At 44.9% G+C, this 20,059-nt stretch overlaps 1 protein-coding gene across 4 annotated transcripts in view; it reads left to right on the top strand.

Annotated features, from left to right (window-relative positions):
• The first annotated feature begins 209 nt into the window (after positions 1-209).
• The window catches only part of POU2F2 (POU class 2 homeobox 2), a 128,392-nt gene continuing 108,542 nt past the window's right edge, over positions 210-20,059 (top strand). The window contains exon 1 of one of the 4 annotated variants that reach the window (XM_077336730.1): positions 210-312. The gene's annotated coding sequence lies outside the window, so the exon portion shown is untranslated. The remainder of the gene's footprint in view (positions 313-20,059) is intronic. The other 3 variants (XM_077336729.1, XM_077336732.1, XM_077336734.1) reach the window with 3 other exon arrangements.

Genomic DNA, 20,059 nt, shown 5'->3' with positions numbered 1-20,059 from the left:
CCGCGCGCCCCAGCTCCATCCTCAATCTGCTGTTGCTGCCCTGAGCATCTTTCATCCCTGGTGCTGATGCTGCTGCATCTTTCTCGTTGCCCGGGCAACGGGAGCCGGGGTCTGGGGAAGGGAGGGGGGAGAGAGCGAGAGTGAAAATGATGGAGAGAATCCGGCGCGCGCCCCGGCTCGCGCTCTGACTGCTGCTGCTGCTGCGGCCGCTTCTCCAGCTATTGCTCCTGCTTCCCCCACAGCTCCTGTGTATCTGGGCTGCACCCATGCGCGCATGGAGGAGTCAGCTTGCGCCCACCGATGGAAGCAGAGGTAGGTGCAGTCTCTATGCAATCTCTCCCCCCCCCCCACCCCGCCTCCTCCTCCCCGTCTCCTTCCCTCGCTCTCTCTCCCATTTAAAAATCTTTAAAACTTTGCATATTAATATCTGCGCTTTGCATAAATCTCACCCGCTCTTTATTGATTGCAAAATGCTTAATGCAGCAGCTGGTCTCTTGCACACACAGGCACACACACCGGCGAGTCTATTCCTTTCTCTCTCTCTCTTTCAGCGCGGCAGCCGCAATTGTTCCAAGACGCTTTTTCTTTCTACCTCCCCCCCCCTGGCATTTTGTTTTTTCGGTGGTTTCGATGGCTCAGCCTGGAAGGAAAAGGGGCGAGGAAAAAAATGGGAAAGGGGCAAATAGCGGAGGGATGTAATAGATAAAAAAAAGGATTTGATTTTTTTTAAGGAAAAGAGAATAAAATGCAAAAATAAAAAAAAATACCGAGGTGCTTTTCAGTTGCATTAAAAAAAAAATTAAAAATGCGTTGTAAAGGGAAGCGGATTTGCAGTGGTCCAAAAAATCAAAAAAAGGCATTTGGTGGCTGCAATTTTTGCAAATATTTTTTTTTTGTGCAAGGAGCGAAGGCTTAAAAAAAATTAAAATGTGTTGCATGGATAAAAATAATATCGGAAGACCGAGGAACAGCTGTAGAGGATTTTTTCGCCTATGTCGCTTGGCTTTCGGCGTCGGGGGCTCGGCTTCTGATGCTCCGGCGATGGAAGAAAGAAGGGAGGGGAAAAACAGGAGGAACAGAATGAAGGAACCGGAGGAGATGATGGGGGGGGGGGGGGAGGTTGTGGTGACCGGCGTTTATGATATTTTGTGCAGAGAGGGCATTTATGATGTGCAATGCTAGGACATCCCCTGCCCCTGAAGACTGCAAAATTGGGGGTTGCTTAGATTAAATATTTTTGGGGGGGAGGGGGGTGGGTTGTTTCCATCGTGTTCATATGGAATTTTCCTCCCTAGAAAATGCAAGTTGCATAAGGGGGGGGGGGAGAGGATTGTCCTGAGAGCTGATGGGGAGGGGGGGGGGACGTGGGGGGGGGAGGTGTAATGGCCGGAGCCAAGCGGGGAGGCAGAGACAGACAGGAGAACTGGACGCTTCTTTTGTCCGTGGATGGGGGGGTGGGGGTGGAGAGAAGAGGCAGGAAAAGGAAAGGATGTTATTAATAATTATTTGCAGCCCAGGGCGGCTATTGTGTGGAAGGGACGATATTAGTGTGTGTGTGTGTGTGGGGGGGGATAAATAGGGTAGTGGTGGATGGGTGAAGAGGTCAGATTGTGACCAGGAGAGGGGGGGTGAGGGAAATTGGAGGATTGGGGGGGCTAGGTAGGGGTGCAGGATAAGGGAGCCAGATGAGAAAGAGAAAGGGGGGAGAAGCATTGGATCCGATGGGGCAGGTAGATCTTAGGCAAGTGAGCAGAGAGAAAAAAAATCCAGGTATGGGGGTTCCTGTATGGGGCAGAGGGGAAGAATCGGGAATAGTTAGTTTAGGGCAGGAGTGAGAAGAATAGGGGTAAACTTGAGTTGTGGCTGAACATTGGGTTTTCCTGAACCCCAAATCCAGATTAACATCTCCCCTCACCCCAGTTCCCACTGCATATGACACTGCTCTCTAAAGCCAGCTTCCCTTTCCCGGATCCTTCCCGTTCGGGCAGTCCTCTGGTGGTTTCGATTTCTCTGCACATGGCACAACAGAGTTTTGGGAAGACTCCTGGGCAGGAGGGCCAACTTAGCTTTGTGTTTCATCTTTGGACGGTGCCTTGCCTAAGTTTCTTGGAGTTTGGGGGTAAATCAAAAATGATCTCTGGGTCTGGCAACGGAAGGAGGTGCTTATGGGGAGGGGGTGTAATGGGTTGGGCACTTGCAGGAGGTTGCCATGGGGAAGGTGCCACCACAGTGAGCAACCATGGCGAGGCTTGGTAATATCTCAGGGAAGAAGGGCAGGTGGTCTCACTCCCTGGGTGTTGTGTCGATTTCAGGCGCTCTGTTTTTACTTTGGGGTTGCTGAACCACACTGTTTTCAGCGGCCATTGTCTCCGGATAGCTGGCATTGGCTGCGGATAATTCACTCACGACAGAAAACCAGGTAGTTGCCAGAGGGTGCTTCTCTGAGATTACTTGGGAGTAAATTAGACACAGAGCAGAAACCTCAAAGAATTTTGCATTGACAACCCTTTTTGCCCTGGGATAATGTGACAGCGCCTTGTTAACATTCGGGCCTTTTTAAATTTGGGATTGTGTGTGTGTCCTTGCAGGTGTATGTATTGTCCTCGTGAGAGAGTATGTGTGTGAATCCATCCACTCATATGTACACTTTTCTGTACGCATACTGTGTCCCATTTTGTTCACTTGTGTGCACTGGTACCTCCAAAATTGTCTAGGCAAATTTCTTGATTTTCCTCCCGACAGAAAAGCATTTATTCCTCTATTTCACACAACCCCCTGAGCTGGAATTGCCACTTTGAAGAGAAAGATTAGCTGAAACTCCCATTGCTTTCCTATCCTAATGGTATATGTACAAGACCAACCTTCCCTCCCTCCTCCATATTAATTAATCTGAAAAGACTAAACCCTTGGTTCACGAATGTGGATTAGAATCCCCACCTAATATGGGGAAATCCATCCCTTTCTCACCCTGATTGTGGGAACTACAAAGTGATTAAACGACAATAAGGGGCAATTCATTTACTTGGAGCAGTCTCAGCTATGGGCCCTGAATGTGTACGAAAGGGTGAATAAAGAACATTTTGGGGTAAAAGCAAGGCATTTTCCTGCCTCCTCACTACAAACAGCCTGGTGTGTGTCTGGTGATAAATCACACAAGATCCTTTGCCACAAACCACATAGAGAAACTCCCGATTTTCTCCTCAGGACTCCTGCCTAAATTTGCCTCTGAATTCGAGAAATCCATCTGGCCTTTTGTGAGGGATGTATTCTGAGAGATTGCTCGGTTGTCCAGCCCGCAAGGCTGTTGAGGAATCTCCCGCCAAACTCCAGGCCCAGTGCTGAGACCCACAGTGAATCTGGACCCTTACAACCCCAGTTTTCTAGGCTTCACTACGATAGGTCCGTACCTATTACTGGGATGGATTGATCTAGAATAGGTACAATTCCGTGGAGACAGTAAATCTCTTGACATGAGTTTGGGAAAGCAGGTGGTGACCAGAATATACCCTCTTCTGTCAGGATAATGGAATCTATGGTAGCTAAGGGGGTAACTGTCTTTGTGGGAGCGTGAAGAATGGAGTTGGGTGGTTAGGACAGGAAGGACTAAGGCTGTGTACCTAAGATCACACCCCTTATGCTCCTTTAGCTAGTAGCTCTCCTTCCCTGGTTCTAACTGTTGCAAACATGGATAAAAGTCTACCCTCCTTGAAAGGTGAGCAGGAAGGATCTAAGCCATCCTGAATAGGTCAGGTTGGAATTAAGCGAGTTAATAGATAATGACCCAGTCCTTCATTAAGTGAACTTGGCTGTGGAATTAAGCCAGTGGATATTTTGTGTGTGGGGTTCCAAGTTGGTTGAGTTCCTTCCAAGTCTGCGTTGTGTAATTTTGTGGTGCCTTTTTGGGTGTTGTGCACGTTTTTGCGGTGTGCCTGTGCTTTATTTTTAAACAGTGGTGGTTCTATAAATGTGGACTATGGATAGAGTCGGAGGTGTCCCACTCGGGGAGCATTGTGCTGCTCGGTGCGTTGTGTGTGTGTGTGATTGCTTGTGTGTGTGTGTTCCGCACTCTCTCTCTTTCTGTTGGGTGTGCATCTGCTGTTGTCAAGCGAGACCTCATTTCTCTGCAGTGACCTTTTTTATTGCTGTCTGGTGTGTATGTGTGTGTGCGCATTTGTATGTGTGTGTCCTGGTAACCCTTTCAGTACCGCTGGGCCTTTCCCCACTCCCCCCCCCCCTTTCTCTGCTGTTCCCCCTGCAGGTTAGGCCCAGGGTCTGAAGTTCTTCTGGGGCCCGGCCTACGGCTTCCCCCAAGCAACCTGCTCCGAGGCCTTACTAGACATCTCGTGGTTGCAGAGAATCCCTTGCTGCCCCCTTTCTGTCCATGAGTCCACGGTATAATTTCTCTCTCCGAGCCTCTAATGCTTTGCTCTGTCCACCCATCTGTGTGCGGACGTGTGTTCGATGTGTGATTTTTGGCTTCCACCCATTCAATACGTCTCCTGGTCAGCACGAGGCCGTCTTTATTTATATATGCAGATAAGGTGCTCTCTGCATCCAAGCGTGTGTCCATCTTCATATTCTGTCACGGAACACCACAGATTTCTTTCTCCTTACATGCCTCTCTTGAAGCCTTTTTTTAAAGCTGTATTTGTCCCTTCAGCAGTTTCCCTTTTCATTTCTCTTTCTGCTTTCCTAATTTTTGTAAACTAAATTATTTTAGCGCATGTTTCTTCCCCACACCCCACTTTGCTAGCCTCTTCTTCCTCTCTACTTGAATAAATATATTTCCACATCCTCATCGGACTAAGACCCTTTGGCCATATGATCTTTCACCCTATCCTCTCCACCCTGGGTAAAGTCATGGCTGTGTTGAAAAAGGGAAGGTACCCCCCCTTCTTTCGCTTCTCTTCTCTGAAACCTCAAATGGGGGCAGGGGAAATGGAATATTATACTGCTCCCCTTTCCTTGTTTTAAAAAAAACATTCATTTCCTTTCATAGAGATCAGCAAACTGGTGAATCTCTTATTTGATCCGCGAGGGTGTTGGGTCCCCATGTCCAGTATAAGGGACAGCGCATTAATGGCGAATTCTGATCCACAGCTTTTCAGTGCTATGTGAGAGCAGCCATTTCCTGGTCAAGAAACTGACCGCCAGCTCCATCTCACCCGACAAAGAGTCCAGGTCATTTATTCTATGAATGTCACCTGGGGAGGGGGGGAAGGGAGAGAGCGAGAGAGAAAGAGAGAGCAGTCTTACCCTTCAGTCATCAAACACTGTTCCCCCCCCTTTTTTTTGCCCCACTTTGGTGTCCATTTCAGTGGGAACTAGATTCTTCCCACCCCCCCACCCCAACACACCTTTCTCACATTTTCCTCTGGGGGAGAGTGGTCAGAAGGCCAGCGAACATGGCTGGTGCAGAGAGTCTCTGTAGAGGATGCAGGGAGGGAAACATATCTAAGATCTGGGATCTGCTTGCTTTATCCTCGCAAAACAGCCCCAGAGCCTAGCCCAAGAAGAATAGAAGGACCCCAGAAAGAAAGGAATTGGAGAAAGGAGGGAATTAAAACATTGTTTCGTCTTTCACCTTGGGTTTCTTGAAAAGCTGGAATTCTTTATATTTTTCTAAGAGCCCAAAATTACAGAATATCTATAGATAGAAAGGGAGAAAGATACAAAGGAAGTCAGTCACCTACGTTAAAGCAAAGAGCAGGCCTTAGTAACAATTAGTAAGAATCTGCTGTGGGTTAGTGTGTTTTCCTATTTCTCAGCCTGGGTCATTGTTGTGGCGAATAGATCCATTTACAAATCAATGCGTGTTAAGTGGGAAGTCATCGATTTAATTACCAGCTGTTTTGAAATTTGATCTTTCCATTTAAAGGTTCATTTCCAAAATCTGTAAATTGGTAGCTGCGTCTGTGTCTAATTATTGTCTTTGCAAAAGCTGAAAATTACCCTGTGAGAAAGTTTTTGAAATAAAAGTTGGGGAAAGATAGATTTGCTTGTAAATACATAGATATAGCTCAATCCATAAACAGCAGATCAGCTTGTAGCTAGAATGATCAAGATATAGACAACCAATGTGTTGTACAGTTTTTACACAGAATGTCTCGGATCTTTGTAATCACCTTGTCCTTGTTCTACAGCTGACGATTTTATATTAAACTCTATTGGTTTTTCCTTTCATTATCAACACTGGTTTATATGCAGATTGGCACACCTGCCCTAAAATAACAGGTGCATTGCCTCAAGTCAATGTATCAATGAGAAGAAGATCACCACATCGATAATAGAAAAATAATCAGCCGGTTCCACAGTATTTGAAAGTCTCTTTTGTTTTCGGTGCCTCTGAATGGATCTATCAATAGCACGATCAAGCCAGTAAATACATTCATCCGTATCAATAATATCCAGTATCTATCTACAGAATACAGTTCAATAAATATAAAAGGGGTCGATTTACAAACCCATAAATAATATACATCACTACAATTGCGACCTTCATTTCCCATTACACCAAGAGCTCTTCAAAGCACTTATGCAGTGTAAAAAAGGCCGTTTTGAACAGGCGATCAGGCCCAGAGTCTGCAGTTTTTAAAAGAAGTCCTAACGGGATTGGAGTGCTAATCCATAAATAATAACTCAGCTTCTAAATATGTTTGCATAGATTTGCATAGGCGTTTTCCGATTAAAACAACCTTCATAATTAAGAAGGCCTTGTCGTTTTCTTGCCAGATTGTAGGGAGACAATAGAATGTTTTCACTTGCCTTTCATCTTTTTTCTCACTTTTTGATCTCTATCACATCACAGCCAAATTAAATACAGTTTACAAGTTATCTCGGTTTGAAATGATACTTCCAGGCACGATAGACACCGAATGGGGGAAAGAAATGATTTCTTATATTGGATCAGCTAAATTGATCTTTATTAAAATAACAATAACAGATGCTTGACAATGTGGCAGATCAGTTTGTAAAATAAGTGTAAATACAGAGAAAAGCCATATGCCATTCAATTGTAGAGAGAACTCTTTCGATGCCAGAAAGTATGAATACCCTGACACTCTCTGTAAAATACCTTAAAATTCTCTGAAATAACCGAAATCGAAGAATATATTTTCTGTCTCCCTATTGGCATGATTCTGGTAGAATAGATTTATTGGGGCATATGAGGCATGAGGGTTTCTATCAGCCTCTGAAAACGAGTAGCCCTTAAACAAAATCCCACAATTAAAAATTGTCTACACTTAATACATTATCTTCACTTCAGCATCGTCACATCTCGTAGCCTCCACTGCTCCAAGACTAGAGACGCCTCTATTTTGTGTCAGTGGGATTAATACAATAATCTTTTCACCAGATATAAACTAGTAATGTGATGGTTTTGGAGGGAGATCTAATAGTTTTGGGACACAGCTGGATGCAAAGGAAGCTGGGGGGGGATCAGAGAGTGTGGAGGGGGTGGAGAGGATTGGGTTCACAAATGAGACCCGGCATTTGGGGATTATTGGAAGAACAGCCGTCTTGAAATTCAGATGCAGGAGAGGTTTGTTACACCTGTTTACGAGGTTTTGGGTTGATTCAAGAGACCTGTGGATTTTCCTTTGCCTTGGAGCATGCAGAAGTAGATACCAGCCTTCCGTCTTCCTAAACCCACTGTCTACACCTCAGTTTTCGATTTTGCCAAGAGCATGTTTCTTTGGCTCCTCGCGTTGGGCAACAACGGGGATGTTAAATTTCCCCTCAGCTGAGAAAACAGTTTGCTGCTACCTCGTCACGCAAGAGAGGAATGGTCTCCATGTTCTGAACAATGCCGAACAGTAAAGGAACCCAGTGTACAGAGCAGGATTGACAGAATTTGCATAGAGAGAAAAATCAGGTGCACCAGATCCGGTGGGGTTCAGTTGACATGGGGCCTTCGGACTTAAGATCGTGGTTAATTTGAGCTTGTAAAACAGTTTCGCTTTTTGTTTTTTAAAGGATGGGTTTAATCCTAGAACATTTCAGTCAGAAACTATATTGTTTCTATGGTCATGAGGCCATACATCCCTCTGGTTGACGTCTTAGATAAGGGCCAATTCTTTTTCACCCTGCAAACAATTGTTTGAGGGCTAACTGGGTTACAGCTGGACCCACAGTTGTACAGCACATTTTGGGGGGACAGTTGAGTAGTCTAATCACCCTTTGTCATTATCCATTCTCAATCCCAGCTAGACAAAAATAGCCAGTCAAATATACATTAGTCCCACAATGTGTTTTGGTGGTTTGGCCTCTTTCGTGTTGGCCTTGTTGCTACGTTGGCGTAAAAATCCCTTGCATCTAAGATCCATTTTAAACTTAAAACTTTGAACAAATAGGCCAGCCAGGTGCTTGGGTCTGTGCCAATCAAGTCGTGTGGTAGTTAATAGGACCAGCTCAGCTTAAATCCAAATACTTCAGTTTAATTGAGTTTTGAGGAAGGGTTGAGAAGGAATCTATTTTCTGTCATTCACACAACAGCGAATGGCCTTTGGGGTATATCTACCTAAATCAGCAGTCTTTGTGCAGAGTTAGGATTTAATATTACTTTCCATACAGTTGTGATTGGGTGGATCGTTTGAATTAGACTGAAATAAATCCCAAATGCCAAAGCGAACAACTTCTCTGCATTTTCGACCACTCCCTTAAAAAAAAATGAAACAAAGACCCTTCATCCAAATTGAGTATATAAATCTATCAGATCTTAGAAGCAGAGAAAAACTTTCTTTTCGCCTTTGAAATAACTAGGGTCATGGTATATGTATTTTATTCCACAAATAAAAGACCAACCAGGCTACGATGCCCAATATCCCAACATCAGGTATTTGCAACATTTTCACTTGTTATTCAATCAGCTTCCTTTTATGAAGCTTATTGAATTTTGCCTCTTGCAAAATAACTTTTCTCAAAAAAGTATTTTGCGCACTATTATTACCAAAAATATTATGTCACATATTTCTTTTTTATTCCACAAAACAATTCCATGTCTTAAATGTTTAAAAATTGATTTAAAAAGAAATGAAGCAAGGACTATTTGGATTTATTTTATTGCCTAACAATTTATCTTTTTCAAATTTCTTCCCTATTATTCATGTGAGGAAATACAAATGGACCAAATGGGAAGGAGGGGAAAAGTTATTTGGTTTTCTGATAAGAAACTAGAATTCAAAGGCATTTTTACACACACATTTAAATATTAATATAGGGAGAACAATTTCTTTTTGTGCTTAATTGTGTACTAAAGATTATGTTGGACATAGGTGGTGATGGGGAACAGGGTTTTTGAATTTGTCCTGATTCTTTTAGGATTTGTTTAGCTGAAACAGTGGAAAGGGACAAGCCTTAACCAGCGTTTATTCAACCCCTCGAACCTTCTGTTGATCAATTCTGACTAATTAAATCCCTTTTCTCCCTAATTTGCAGTTGCTGCAATGGATCAGATATTCCCTTTGCCCATAAAACTACCTGGAAAGGATACAAGAATACCCTTTATCCACCTTGATTGTGATGGAGTGCTTAAAGTATTGTTGTTTTTAATGCTTGCTAAGTGGTTTTGAGAATGTACCCAAAAGCTGAGGTCTTTCCAGTTTCAGTTCATAATTGTAATGTGCTGAGTATATATTATCCTGTTTGTTTTTAATATAATTTCTATTCTGCTCCGTCTACCAAAGACACTCAAAGCGGCTTACAAACAATTAAAATATATACATGTGATAAGATGTTAATAGTACATTTAACCCACCCCCCCAAGAGAAATCCTGGGTAAACATGCATGTCTTTAGCTGGCACCCGAAACTTAATAACCTGAGTTCCAACCAAATATCTGTGAGGTAGAGTAGTTTTCTCTGCTGGCCGAGAGAACATGTATGATTTGTTTCCTTCTCGGGATTCGGGAAGAAAATACAAGGTGTCTTCAAGGTAATTTAAGAGAGGTAGATCATCCAGGAGCAATTTTGAATCCCATTTTGTACTAAAATTTAAGGCACCAAAGCATAAATGAACTGAATTTCCCCCAATCTATCCAGGGCACATTTAGGAATAGTTTGGAGGGTATTATTTGTGTTGGGGTTAATGAGCTTCAAACTGAGGTTGGTCATTTATTTATTTACAAGTTTCGGCCCTTACAAGTTGTTCCAGATTAGTTCATTTGCAATAGAAGTGTTATCTTCTTATATGTTTTTAGCAAGGCCAGCACAATTTGAAGAGGATTCTTTATATTTTTTTTAAATGCCATTTTGTTCTAGAACATTACAGTATGTAATGGGTTCTCCTTATTTCCAAACACTGCCGCTCTGAATAACAACTGCAGAGCAGAAGAAGTAAGGAAAGAGAAAGGCAAAATAGCACACAATAATAATGATAACCAACGGGTAATCCTTTGGATTTTTGTATATGCACATCCTTACAAGGCTGCTTGTACCCCTATAGTGCAAATTGAGGGTGGGAGAAAGTGACTTATCAGGGGCGGAGGACTATGGAATCACAATGTCACACCCATTTATCATCCCACAAGACTGGACTTGGGCTATGTGAAATTTGTAAGGAGACAGAGAAATACCAGAAGCAATGTGGAAGGGTGGCAAGAGAGAGAAAAGCTCATGGAGACAGCTTCCACGCTCAAATTAATTTTAAGCATTTTGTTCTTTATTGCCTTAATTTATAATCCACTTTTCTCCCCAGACTCATTGCCTTGCTCTCCGTTTTAGTTTCACAACAACCCTGTGAGGTAGGTCAGGCTGAGAGTGCGCAATTAGCCTGAGGTCACCCAGCAAGCTTCCATTGGCAAAGGGGGGATTCAATTCTAGTCCTAGTCCTATCTACATCACACTGGATCTCAAAATACGCCACCTAGTAAAGTGGGTTGTAATCCTCAAATGCACCTTCCTGAGAGCAAAGATTAAACCATGTGGGCCAAACATATGGTGGAGTAACCATAAAGGTGAGGTGAATTATGGTAGCCAGGCCCTGCCGGGCCACCAGATCCAATTTGGGCAACTCCTGAAGACTTTGGGATAGAGCATGAGGACAACAGAGGCCTCAGTGGGGGGCGGTGTCATAGAGTCCCCCCTTCAGAGCATCCTTTTTCTCCAGGGATACTAATCTCTGTAATTCTGGGGGATCCTCAGATTCTACCTAGAGGCTGGCAACCCTAAAGTCAGAAGCTGGAGTCCAGCTGAGTCTTTTGTTTGTGGTTTCGTTGTCCCCTTTATATTGGTTATGAGAATGGACTTTCAAGAATTCCATTAACTCAGTAAGTGGTTGTTCCTTTATATGCAGCTGCCATCTTTTTTCCTGGGAGAAGCTTTGGGTTGGTTTGGGTGCCCCTAAAAAGGAGGAAACCCCCTTCTAATTCCCCCAAAGGCTATGATGGTTAGAGTCGCCATCAATGCCCTTGTAAATGTTGAGAGATTTTAAGGGTGGTGACTAGGGAGAGTGAAATTTGGAGACAATGTGATACCACTTTGGGGTGACACAATCTCTTTGGTAAACACCGTAGAGACATGGGGACATTCCTAGAGAGTCATGATGGAGCCCATTTTCCTGCCATTTCTCCCCCTCCTCAATTTCTTGAGAGTGGGGAACAGAGGTGAAAGTGGGGATTTACTAATTGCAGGCAGGCAAATGGCATGACAACTAAAGGAACATGAGGCCTCACTGGTGGCCATGGTGAGAGCGGACAGGGCAGATACCCACAAAAATGCTGGTAGAATCCAATATCTCTAAGACAGACCAACATTCAACAAAATCAGTCCTTCCCTTAATAACTGTTTTTTAGAAAAACACCATCAAAACTGTACCTCTCAAATGTATTTATATTTATTTATAATTTGATTTTTGTACCGTCCCAATCAGCAAGCAGGGTCAAGAGGGTTTACAAAAGTAAAAAAAAAACATTAAAAGTTTATAAAGGTGTTTAGCTTAGCTTATCCATTCCCCCCCTTTCCCGCCTTTCTATCTCATGCCAGACTAGTCATAGGAGAAAACGCCAAAGAGAGGAAGGGAGGGTGGCGCATATGATTTCTGACAGCCATGGCCTCAACCGTAGGCCTGGTGGAAGAGGGCCATCTTGCAGGCCCTGTGGAAATATTATAGCTCTATTAGGTTCTGAATTTTGACTGGCAACTCATCCCACCAGGTTGGAGCCAAGGCTAAAAAGACCCTGGTTCTGGTCGAGGCCAGGTGGATATCTTTGGGGCCAGGGACCACCAACTGGTTGGTATTTGCAGATCTTCAGGGAACATATTGGGAGAGACAGTCCCACCAGTAGGCAGGGCCCAGGCCGTGAAGGGCTTTAAAGGTCAGTATCAAAACATTGAATCTGATCCGGAACATGACCGGATATATCTGTTATTCTTTTGTGAGAAAAAATTGAGCCCTGTTTCTAATTTTGAGACCATTGAAAATATTAGCAGCTTGCACACAGTGAGAATAGGGTTGCCAGATCCATGTCGGGGAACTCCTGGAAAGTTGCCGATTGATTCTGAGGAGGATGTAAGATCTGTAGTGTGCATATGAAGAGTATCCTGCAGAAGGCACATCAGAGGAGATGTGAACTTCACACAATTAGATTAGGAGCTTTTTCAAGTAGGTTCCTCCTATGCCCTGATTGGCTCATTTGGAGACTTCCTGCTCCATGGAGCCCACTTCCTCCTTGCTTGCCTCCAGACAAGATAGAATGAACAAAGAACAACAGTTAGTTAGTTAAGAATCTCTCTCTCCTCTTTCTATTCAAACTTTGTTCCTCTTCACAATAAAATAGCCGGGTGCTGATATTTAAACTCTACAGACCCAGAAATTCACGTGGCAACACTGTCCTAAAAGATGGGTGTGTCATGGTTGGGGAGGAGACCTGAGGGTGTTCAGTTCAGAATTCTTTGGCGCTTGTGAAATCCTTTCTGTTCTCACTGAGGCCTGGCCTTTTACAGCTGCTGCTGCTTGTACATTTATCCTGGTGCCCATGTTGCCTTCCGGCATTTCACAACTGAAAACACAGACACTTGTGTGCTCTTGGTAGTGTTCTTGTTCTCACCTCAGGGGTGTCCTCCTGAGCAGGGGTAGTCAACCTGTGGTCCTCCAGATGTCCATGGACTACAATTCCCATGAGCCCCTGCCAGCAAATGCTGGCAGGGGCTCATGGGAATTGTAGTCCATGGACATCTGGAGGACCACAGGTTGACTACCCCTGCTCCTGAGACTACTCAGGGTGGATTAAGAGATGCTGAGGCCTTAAACTGTGTCAACTATAAGAGGCCCCATAGCATTATGTAAAAAAGGTAATTTAGTCATATTTAGTGGGCTGTATAATATTTAGAGACTCCTCGTGACCCAAGGTCCCTCTGCTGTAGTGTATGTAGCTTGTGCATAAAACTTCACCTAAGCATGCTCCCTCTCATTGCAAGTGCCAAAGGCTCTTTGTGGGGTCACCAACCTCCAGTTGGGGCCTGGAGAGGTCCAGGTATTACGATGACAGAAATAATTTCACCCCTGTTGGACCTCAACCTTCTCAAGCTCCACTCCCAAATATCTAGGACTTGGCCACTTCAGAGCTGGCAACTATATCTTCTCCACCTGTAGCTCACTGTATTAGTATATTCTGCGATGGCTTTTAGTGATGTGACCGTACCAATCTCCTTTTTCTTTAGAAAACTGAAGACCGTATGATGTCAGGTGTGATCCTGAAATGGAACTGGTTGTTCTCTTTAACAAATAACACTGACTTGTCAGCATTTTGAGTCTTGATGGGGGGATAGGGACATATTTACGCACAAAAAAAAGAATTTTTTAACCCTTCCCTCAGGGCAAAATAGGGACAGCAGTCTCCCTGAGCAAAAACAGATTCCCTGTGGAAGAAGGGCATTTGGAACATTTGAGCATGTGGGAAGTTGGTCTACATCAGGGGTGGCCTAACTGTGACTCTCCAGTTGTCCATGGACTACAAGTCCCACGATCCCCCCAGGGGCTCATGGGACTTGTAGTCCATCGACATTTGGTTGAGCCACAGTTTGGTGACCCGAAGTCAATATAATAGACTGGTGCCATCCTTATAGGTTTTCTAGATAGAATTCAGATTGGAGCCAAACAGAGAGGCTGTATGCTGTTATCAAACTTGAGCTTATTTTGGACAGTTTGGTGTTAACTTTGACTTTGATCCTGTGCATGGATTCCATTTGCTCTCTTTTCCGTTGGTTGCAGGGACCGTTGTCCTCTGCGGATCATGTCCTTTGGGGATCCTGTTTCCTGCTCATGCATACAATTGTTTTAATTTGTTGTCAGCCGCCCTGAGACGACCAAGCTTCTAAATAAAATGTTATTACGATTGTTATTATTAGGCGTCTGGAAAATAGCCTGTGTAGATACAGGCATAATCATGGAAGTAGGATTTTGTCATGCTCCCAATAGCCTCTGATTTCTAATTGGGTTTTGCATGTGGGTCTGAATGCCATGAAACATTGACATACCACACAGCTTGCTTGATGGAGTGGATCATTGGATGGGAGTGATGAGCTCCCCCCCCCCCATTCTGTTTTCCTTCTTGTAAGTGCCTCCTCTCAAGGGAAGTCAATAGGGATGTGCTATTTTCTCCAGGGAACTGGTCTTTAGAGTCTGGAAATCAGTTGCAGTACTTGGAGATCTCCAGGCCTCACCTGGAACTTGGCAGCCCTGGATGCATTAAGCCCTGGTTTGGGGAGAGCTCCATATTGTGCTGTTTTGTTGGGGTTGTGTGTGTCATTTTCAGTCAGGAAAAGAGTGCAATGGAGAAGGATTGCTCTCTCCTTCCCTCCGCTTTGTGGCCCTGATCCATCTTGAGGCCTCGTGAGGCTGTTCAAATCTGGATTTCAGTCATGGAAATCCATCATTGAATGTAGTCGAGCCTGAGAGGAGTTTTGGGGGCATATCTACGGCACAATAACAGTGGTTTTATTGCCCTGTAACTGTCGCAAAGAACCCTGGGAATTGTAGTTTGGTGAGATTGCTGAGGAGTCGTTCCTCCTCCTCCCCGTCGAATTACGTTTTTAAGATTACCTGAGGATGAAAAGATAAGCCAGTTAAAATCCATCTCAGGGACACGTCCTTTTTAAGGTAAGCATGCGCTCTCCTAATTTCGGACTTTAAAAAAAGAAGCAAATGTTCTTTTTTCCTGCTTCTGATATGGAGATGTCTGTGGCTGGCCTTCAAATTAGGGTGGCTATCCTCCAGGAGAGCTTCAGACTGAGATCTCCTAGAATTACAACCGGTCTCCAGACTGTAAAGACGAGTTCCCCTGAAACAAAATGGCTGCTTTGAAGAGTGGACATTTTATGGCATTCTGCCTTGTTATAGTTGCTCAAGAGTTGGAAGCAGGAGATGAGGGCAGCAATGATATACAGAAGGGGAAGCAATCTTTGTTGCCATGTAATTTCCATAGAGCAGGGGTGGCTGAACTGTGACTCTCCAGATGTCCGTGGACTACAAATCCCATTAGCCCCTGGAATCCCAGGGGCTCATGGGAATTGTAGTCCATAGACATCTGGAGACATCTGGAGAGCCACAGTTCGGAACTTTCTGGGTTCCACAGGGCTTGTCAAATGGAGCTCTTCCGCCAGGCCAGGGGTAGTCAAACTGCGGGCCTCCAGATGTCCATGGACTACAATTCCCAGGAGCCCCTGCCAGCGGATGCTGGCAGGGGCTCCTGGGAATTGTAGTCCATGGACATCTGGAGGCCCGCAGTTTGACTACCCCTGCGCCAGGTGTTTGGTTGAGACCAGATGGTGGAACATCGACTGGATTCCTCTTCTGAACACCCTGCCGTGAGGGGCTAGAGGTGGTCCATTGAACTGCAAGAGGGTGTGTGTGTTTGTGTGGGTGGGGGGGTTGTAGTTTGGTTATTTTTAATTACTGTTTTATACTGATGTAAACCACCTTGAGTTAGCTGGCCAGGAGCGGCAGTGAACAAATACAATTATAAATAAAAATAAATTAAATAAACAAACCCCCACCCTCTGCTGGCTCCACTCCAGGAATTTTTCAAACCAAACTTGGCAACCGCACTCTGACCAGGAAAGGCTGGGGTTAGAAGTAGGCCGAGGTGTGTTTTGAAACATGGCTGCTGATTGTGGATATTTACTCTTGGTGAGGGACTGGCTAAAGGAAATGTATCCTTAAACATGATCATTAGGTTACCCGAATAGACTGAAGAATACATGTAACTAACCCTTCTCTCTTAGCACATACATTTATTTGCTATGCGGATGTCTTTGAAAGGACTTGCCCAAGGTCATATGAGAAACCTGTAGCAGGGAAAGGGAGAGGATCTTGAGCATTGGCCTGTCGGAACAGTGCCTCTCGTGCCTGTTTTTTCTGTTTTTCACTGTACGGTCGTAATTACAACAAAATGGAGCCCAAAACTTGGTCCTGCTAGTGTTGCAGGCAATTTCTCAATACTAAGGAATATAAAGGGGGTTAAAGATTCACCCTCCTGCCCAAATTAACATATGAATAATGGCACATTATAAGGTGGTCCAATGGAGTATAATCCTGTGATTTCGAACAATCATTTCCACATCTTCAGGGCACCTTTTCTGCATATGCTCATCTGCAGAAGAACCTGTGTGCATATGCTGTGGAACACAATTGAATTTCAGAGGATCCTGGGACAAATGCTATGGCTCGTGTTCATACCAGCCTGCCCTGTAGACCCTCTCCCTTTCTTCTTAGACACCAAAAGCGTGGCTTCCAAGAACACACCCAACGCTTTTCTTGCAAGGCTGTCCGCCATTTCTGATTTCCCCTCTCATTGAGGAGCCGCTGAGAAGCTTCCAGAGAATCACAGCTGTCTTTGGAGAGTAGATGAAAAGCCCGTAGATAGAGTTAGAAGCTAAGGCAGTGTTAAGTATCCAGGGGTGTGTTCGCACCTACCTTTTCAAACACCAGTAGCACGCATTAGCTTCAGCAGCGGGGTCTCGATTGGCCGCACGGCCATTTCGGCGAGAATTAAACTAGTGCCGTTTCTCTTCATTTTGCCTCCATACCAAGTGGGAACACAGTGTGGCTGTTCCTTTGCACCAAGTAAGAGAGCTCCCGGCTCTACTATGCTCAGGGAGGGGAGCAGAAGTTGTTGTGTTCCATTCTGGAAGGGGCTGTCCTGTCCCTTTCTCATGAGAGGAGACCATGGCTGAATTTTCTAGCAGAGGTTTAATACCAAAACTTCCCCTAATCAAATTGCCCCTCTGTTTTCAGTAATCTTGGAACCACGTCCCCAGGGAGGTGTGCCTGGCCCCTCACAGTAAGTCCTCAGAAGGCAGTCGATGCCAGTTTTATTTAGGACTGATTCTGACCAGTTTGGTTTTTATTTACTGGCTGCCCTATTTGGAGATTTAAAACTGAGACCTTTATGTGTTTCCATAACTGCTGTTTTATATATAAATTCAGGTGGGTAGCCATGCCAATCTGAAGCAACCGAACAAAGTTTGAGTCTAGGGGCATCTTTAAGACCAACAAAGTTTAATTCCGTGTATAAGCCAGCCTTTCTTAACTTTTTCACCATTGAGAAAACCCTGAAATATTCTTCAGGCTTCAAGGAACCCCAGAAGTGGTGCAGTGATGCAGAATATGGTTGGGAAGAACAGTTGTGGACATGCCCACCCGAGGTCCCTCCCCACCCCCTCCAGACCCATCAGTGGCCATTTCGGGAAGGGGGGGGTCAGGTCAACATGACCGCATATGGTCATACCGCCCAATAAATTTTTAATAAGTTAAAAAATATGTTAAAAATTAACTCCCACCTATTTAGGAAACCCAAGCTCATCAAGAAACCTCAAGATTTCATGAAACTCTGGTTGAGAAAGCCTGGTATAAGCTTTCATGTGCATGCATACTTCTTCACATAGAATATAGAAGAAGAATTGGTTCTTACATGCCGCCTTTCTGTACATGAAGGAGTCTCAAAGCAGCTTACATTCGCCTTCCCTTTCCTCTCCCCACAACAGACACCCTGTGAGGTGGGTGAGGCCGAGAGAGTCCTGATATCACTGCTTGGTTAGAACAGCTTTATCAGTGCCATGGCGAGCCCAGGGTCACCCAGCAGGTTGCATGTGATGGAGTGCAGAATCAAACCCAGCTCGCCAGATTAGAAGTCCACACTCCTAACCACAACACCAAGCTTGAGGTGGTAGGTTTCTCATTCCAGCGCTTTTGATATCGGTGGTGACGATGCAGCTACAACTAATACTACTAGCGATCATATTCACTCAAAAGGGATTGGGATGCTAGAACAGCCTGGGAGGAAGCTGAATGGGGTTGTTCATCTTGGGCCCAACCAGCAGTGATGATAATGGGTGTTAAAAGAGGATCTTCTCCACACCCTTCCCATACATGCTGGCTGGGTCTGAACTAATTGGTCTCTGTGGAGCATACGTTGGGGGCTGCTTGGGTTGGACCTGGATGGCAGTAGCTCAAGAGGAGACAGTGAATTGACACCTGTCGTCACCGCTGGCTGGGTCTGAGCTAAAACATGTTGCCCACCCTAGTGGGGCTTGCCTTGGTTTCTTCCTGGCTGACTGCTTGGTAGTAACGTTTCCAGGTAAATTAGAGCCAGTCAACTCCCGAAAGATACCTTCATTGGCTGAGTCACTGTCGTCCCAATGACAAGTGAGCCTGCTCTCACCTGGAGGAAGCTAACATGGATTAGATATACCTTAACATCCTTTTGCCCCGACCAGGAGAGCCCAAGCTAGACTGATCTCAGCAGATCTCAGATGGGAGAACTACTGAGGATGGGAGACCTTCTTAGAGGGGAGACCTACTGAGGAAATCTCAGGTCTCTACACAGAGCCATACAATGGTAAACCACCTCTGAACGTCTCTTGCTTTGAAAACCCTACAGCAGGCGTGGCCAAAATGGTGGCTCTCCAGATGTCCATGGACTACAATTCCCATGAGCCCCTTCCAGGGGCTCATGGGAATTGTAGTCCATGGACATCTGGAGAGCCACCGTCTTGGCCACCCCTGCCCTACAGGGTCGGCAGTAGTCTGTCATAACAGCAACCCTCCCTCAACAAAACAAAACCACAAAACAAACAAAAAAATCCCCCAAACCAAAATCCTTTCATTACACTTACCTTCACGTAGTCAGGCTTTTTAAAAAACCAATAATATCGGCTCAGTTGCATGCCCAAGCTAGACTGATCTCAGCAGATCTCAGATGGGAGAACTACTGAGGATGTGCACCAAGTGAAAATTCTAAACCTGAGTTATCAGCTGTGAGGATAGAATCTGTAGGGTTGATTCTGGGAAACTTAGTTCACAGTTCAAGAGCACCCGGATCAGTCAAGTCCGTTATATCCTGGAAGACAGTTCAGAGATGATACGTAGCAACATCCCTCTTGTGGTTCCGGCACACCCCAGGAAAGATTTAGCAAGTCTTCAGTAATTAAAAATGCAGGACTGATGTCGCTAGGTAGATCACAAACCTACCACACTCCCTGGGTGGAGAGGAGATAATCACATTCCTCAGAGGTGACACAGAATGTGGTTTTGACTACCGAGCAGGACAGGGTGGATGAAGAAAGGTTGGGGGAGCTTGGTAAGTTTAGCCTGGAGAGGAGACGACTAAGAGGGGATCTGATAACCAGCTTCAGGTATTTAAAAGGCTGCCATTGTAGAGGATGGAGCAGAGTTGTTCTCTCTTCCCAGAGAGGGATGGACCAGAACCAATGGGATGAAATTAATTCAAAAGACATTCTGTCTAAGCATCTGGATGAAGTTCCTGACAGAGCGGTTTCTCAGTGGAACAGGCTTCCTCGGGAGGTGGTGGGTGCTCCATCTTTGGAAATTTTGAAAAAGAGGCTGCATAGCCATCTGGCAGAGAGGCTGATTCTGTGAAGGCTTAAGGGGGTGGCAGGTTACAGGGGATGGGTGATGGGGTTGTGAGTGTCCTGCATAGTGCAGGGGGTTGGACTAGATGACTCAGGATCCTGCCCTCCCCAGGCTCCAGCTCAAATCTTCAGGTATTTCCCAGCCCTGGAGGATGACATGCAGAAATTAGGAGGTGGAAGTTTTTGTGGCG

This window comes from Paroedura picta, chromosome 5 (assembly GCF_049243985.1).
Source record: "Paroedura picta isolate Pp20150507F chromosome 5, Ppicta_v3.0, whole genome shotgun sequence".
Taxonomy (NCBI): Eukaryota; Metazoa; Chordata; class Lepidosauria; order Squamata; family Gekkonidae; genus Paroedura; species Paroedura picta.
Note: the sequence above shows the minus strand (reverse complement) of the source record. Positions and strands in the feature narration are given on the sequence as shown.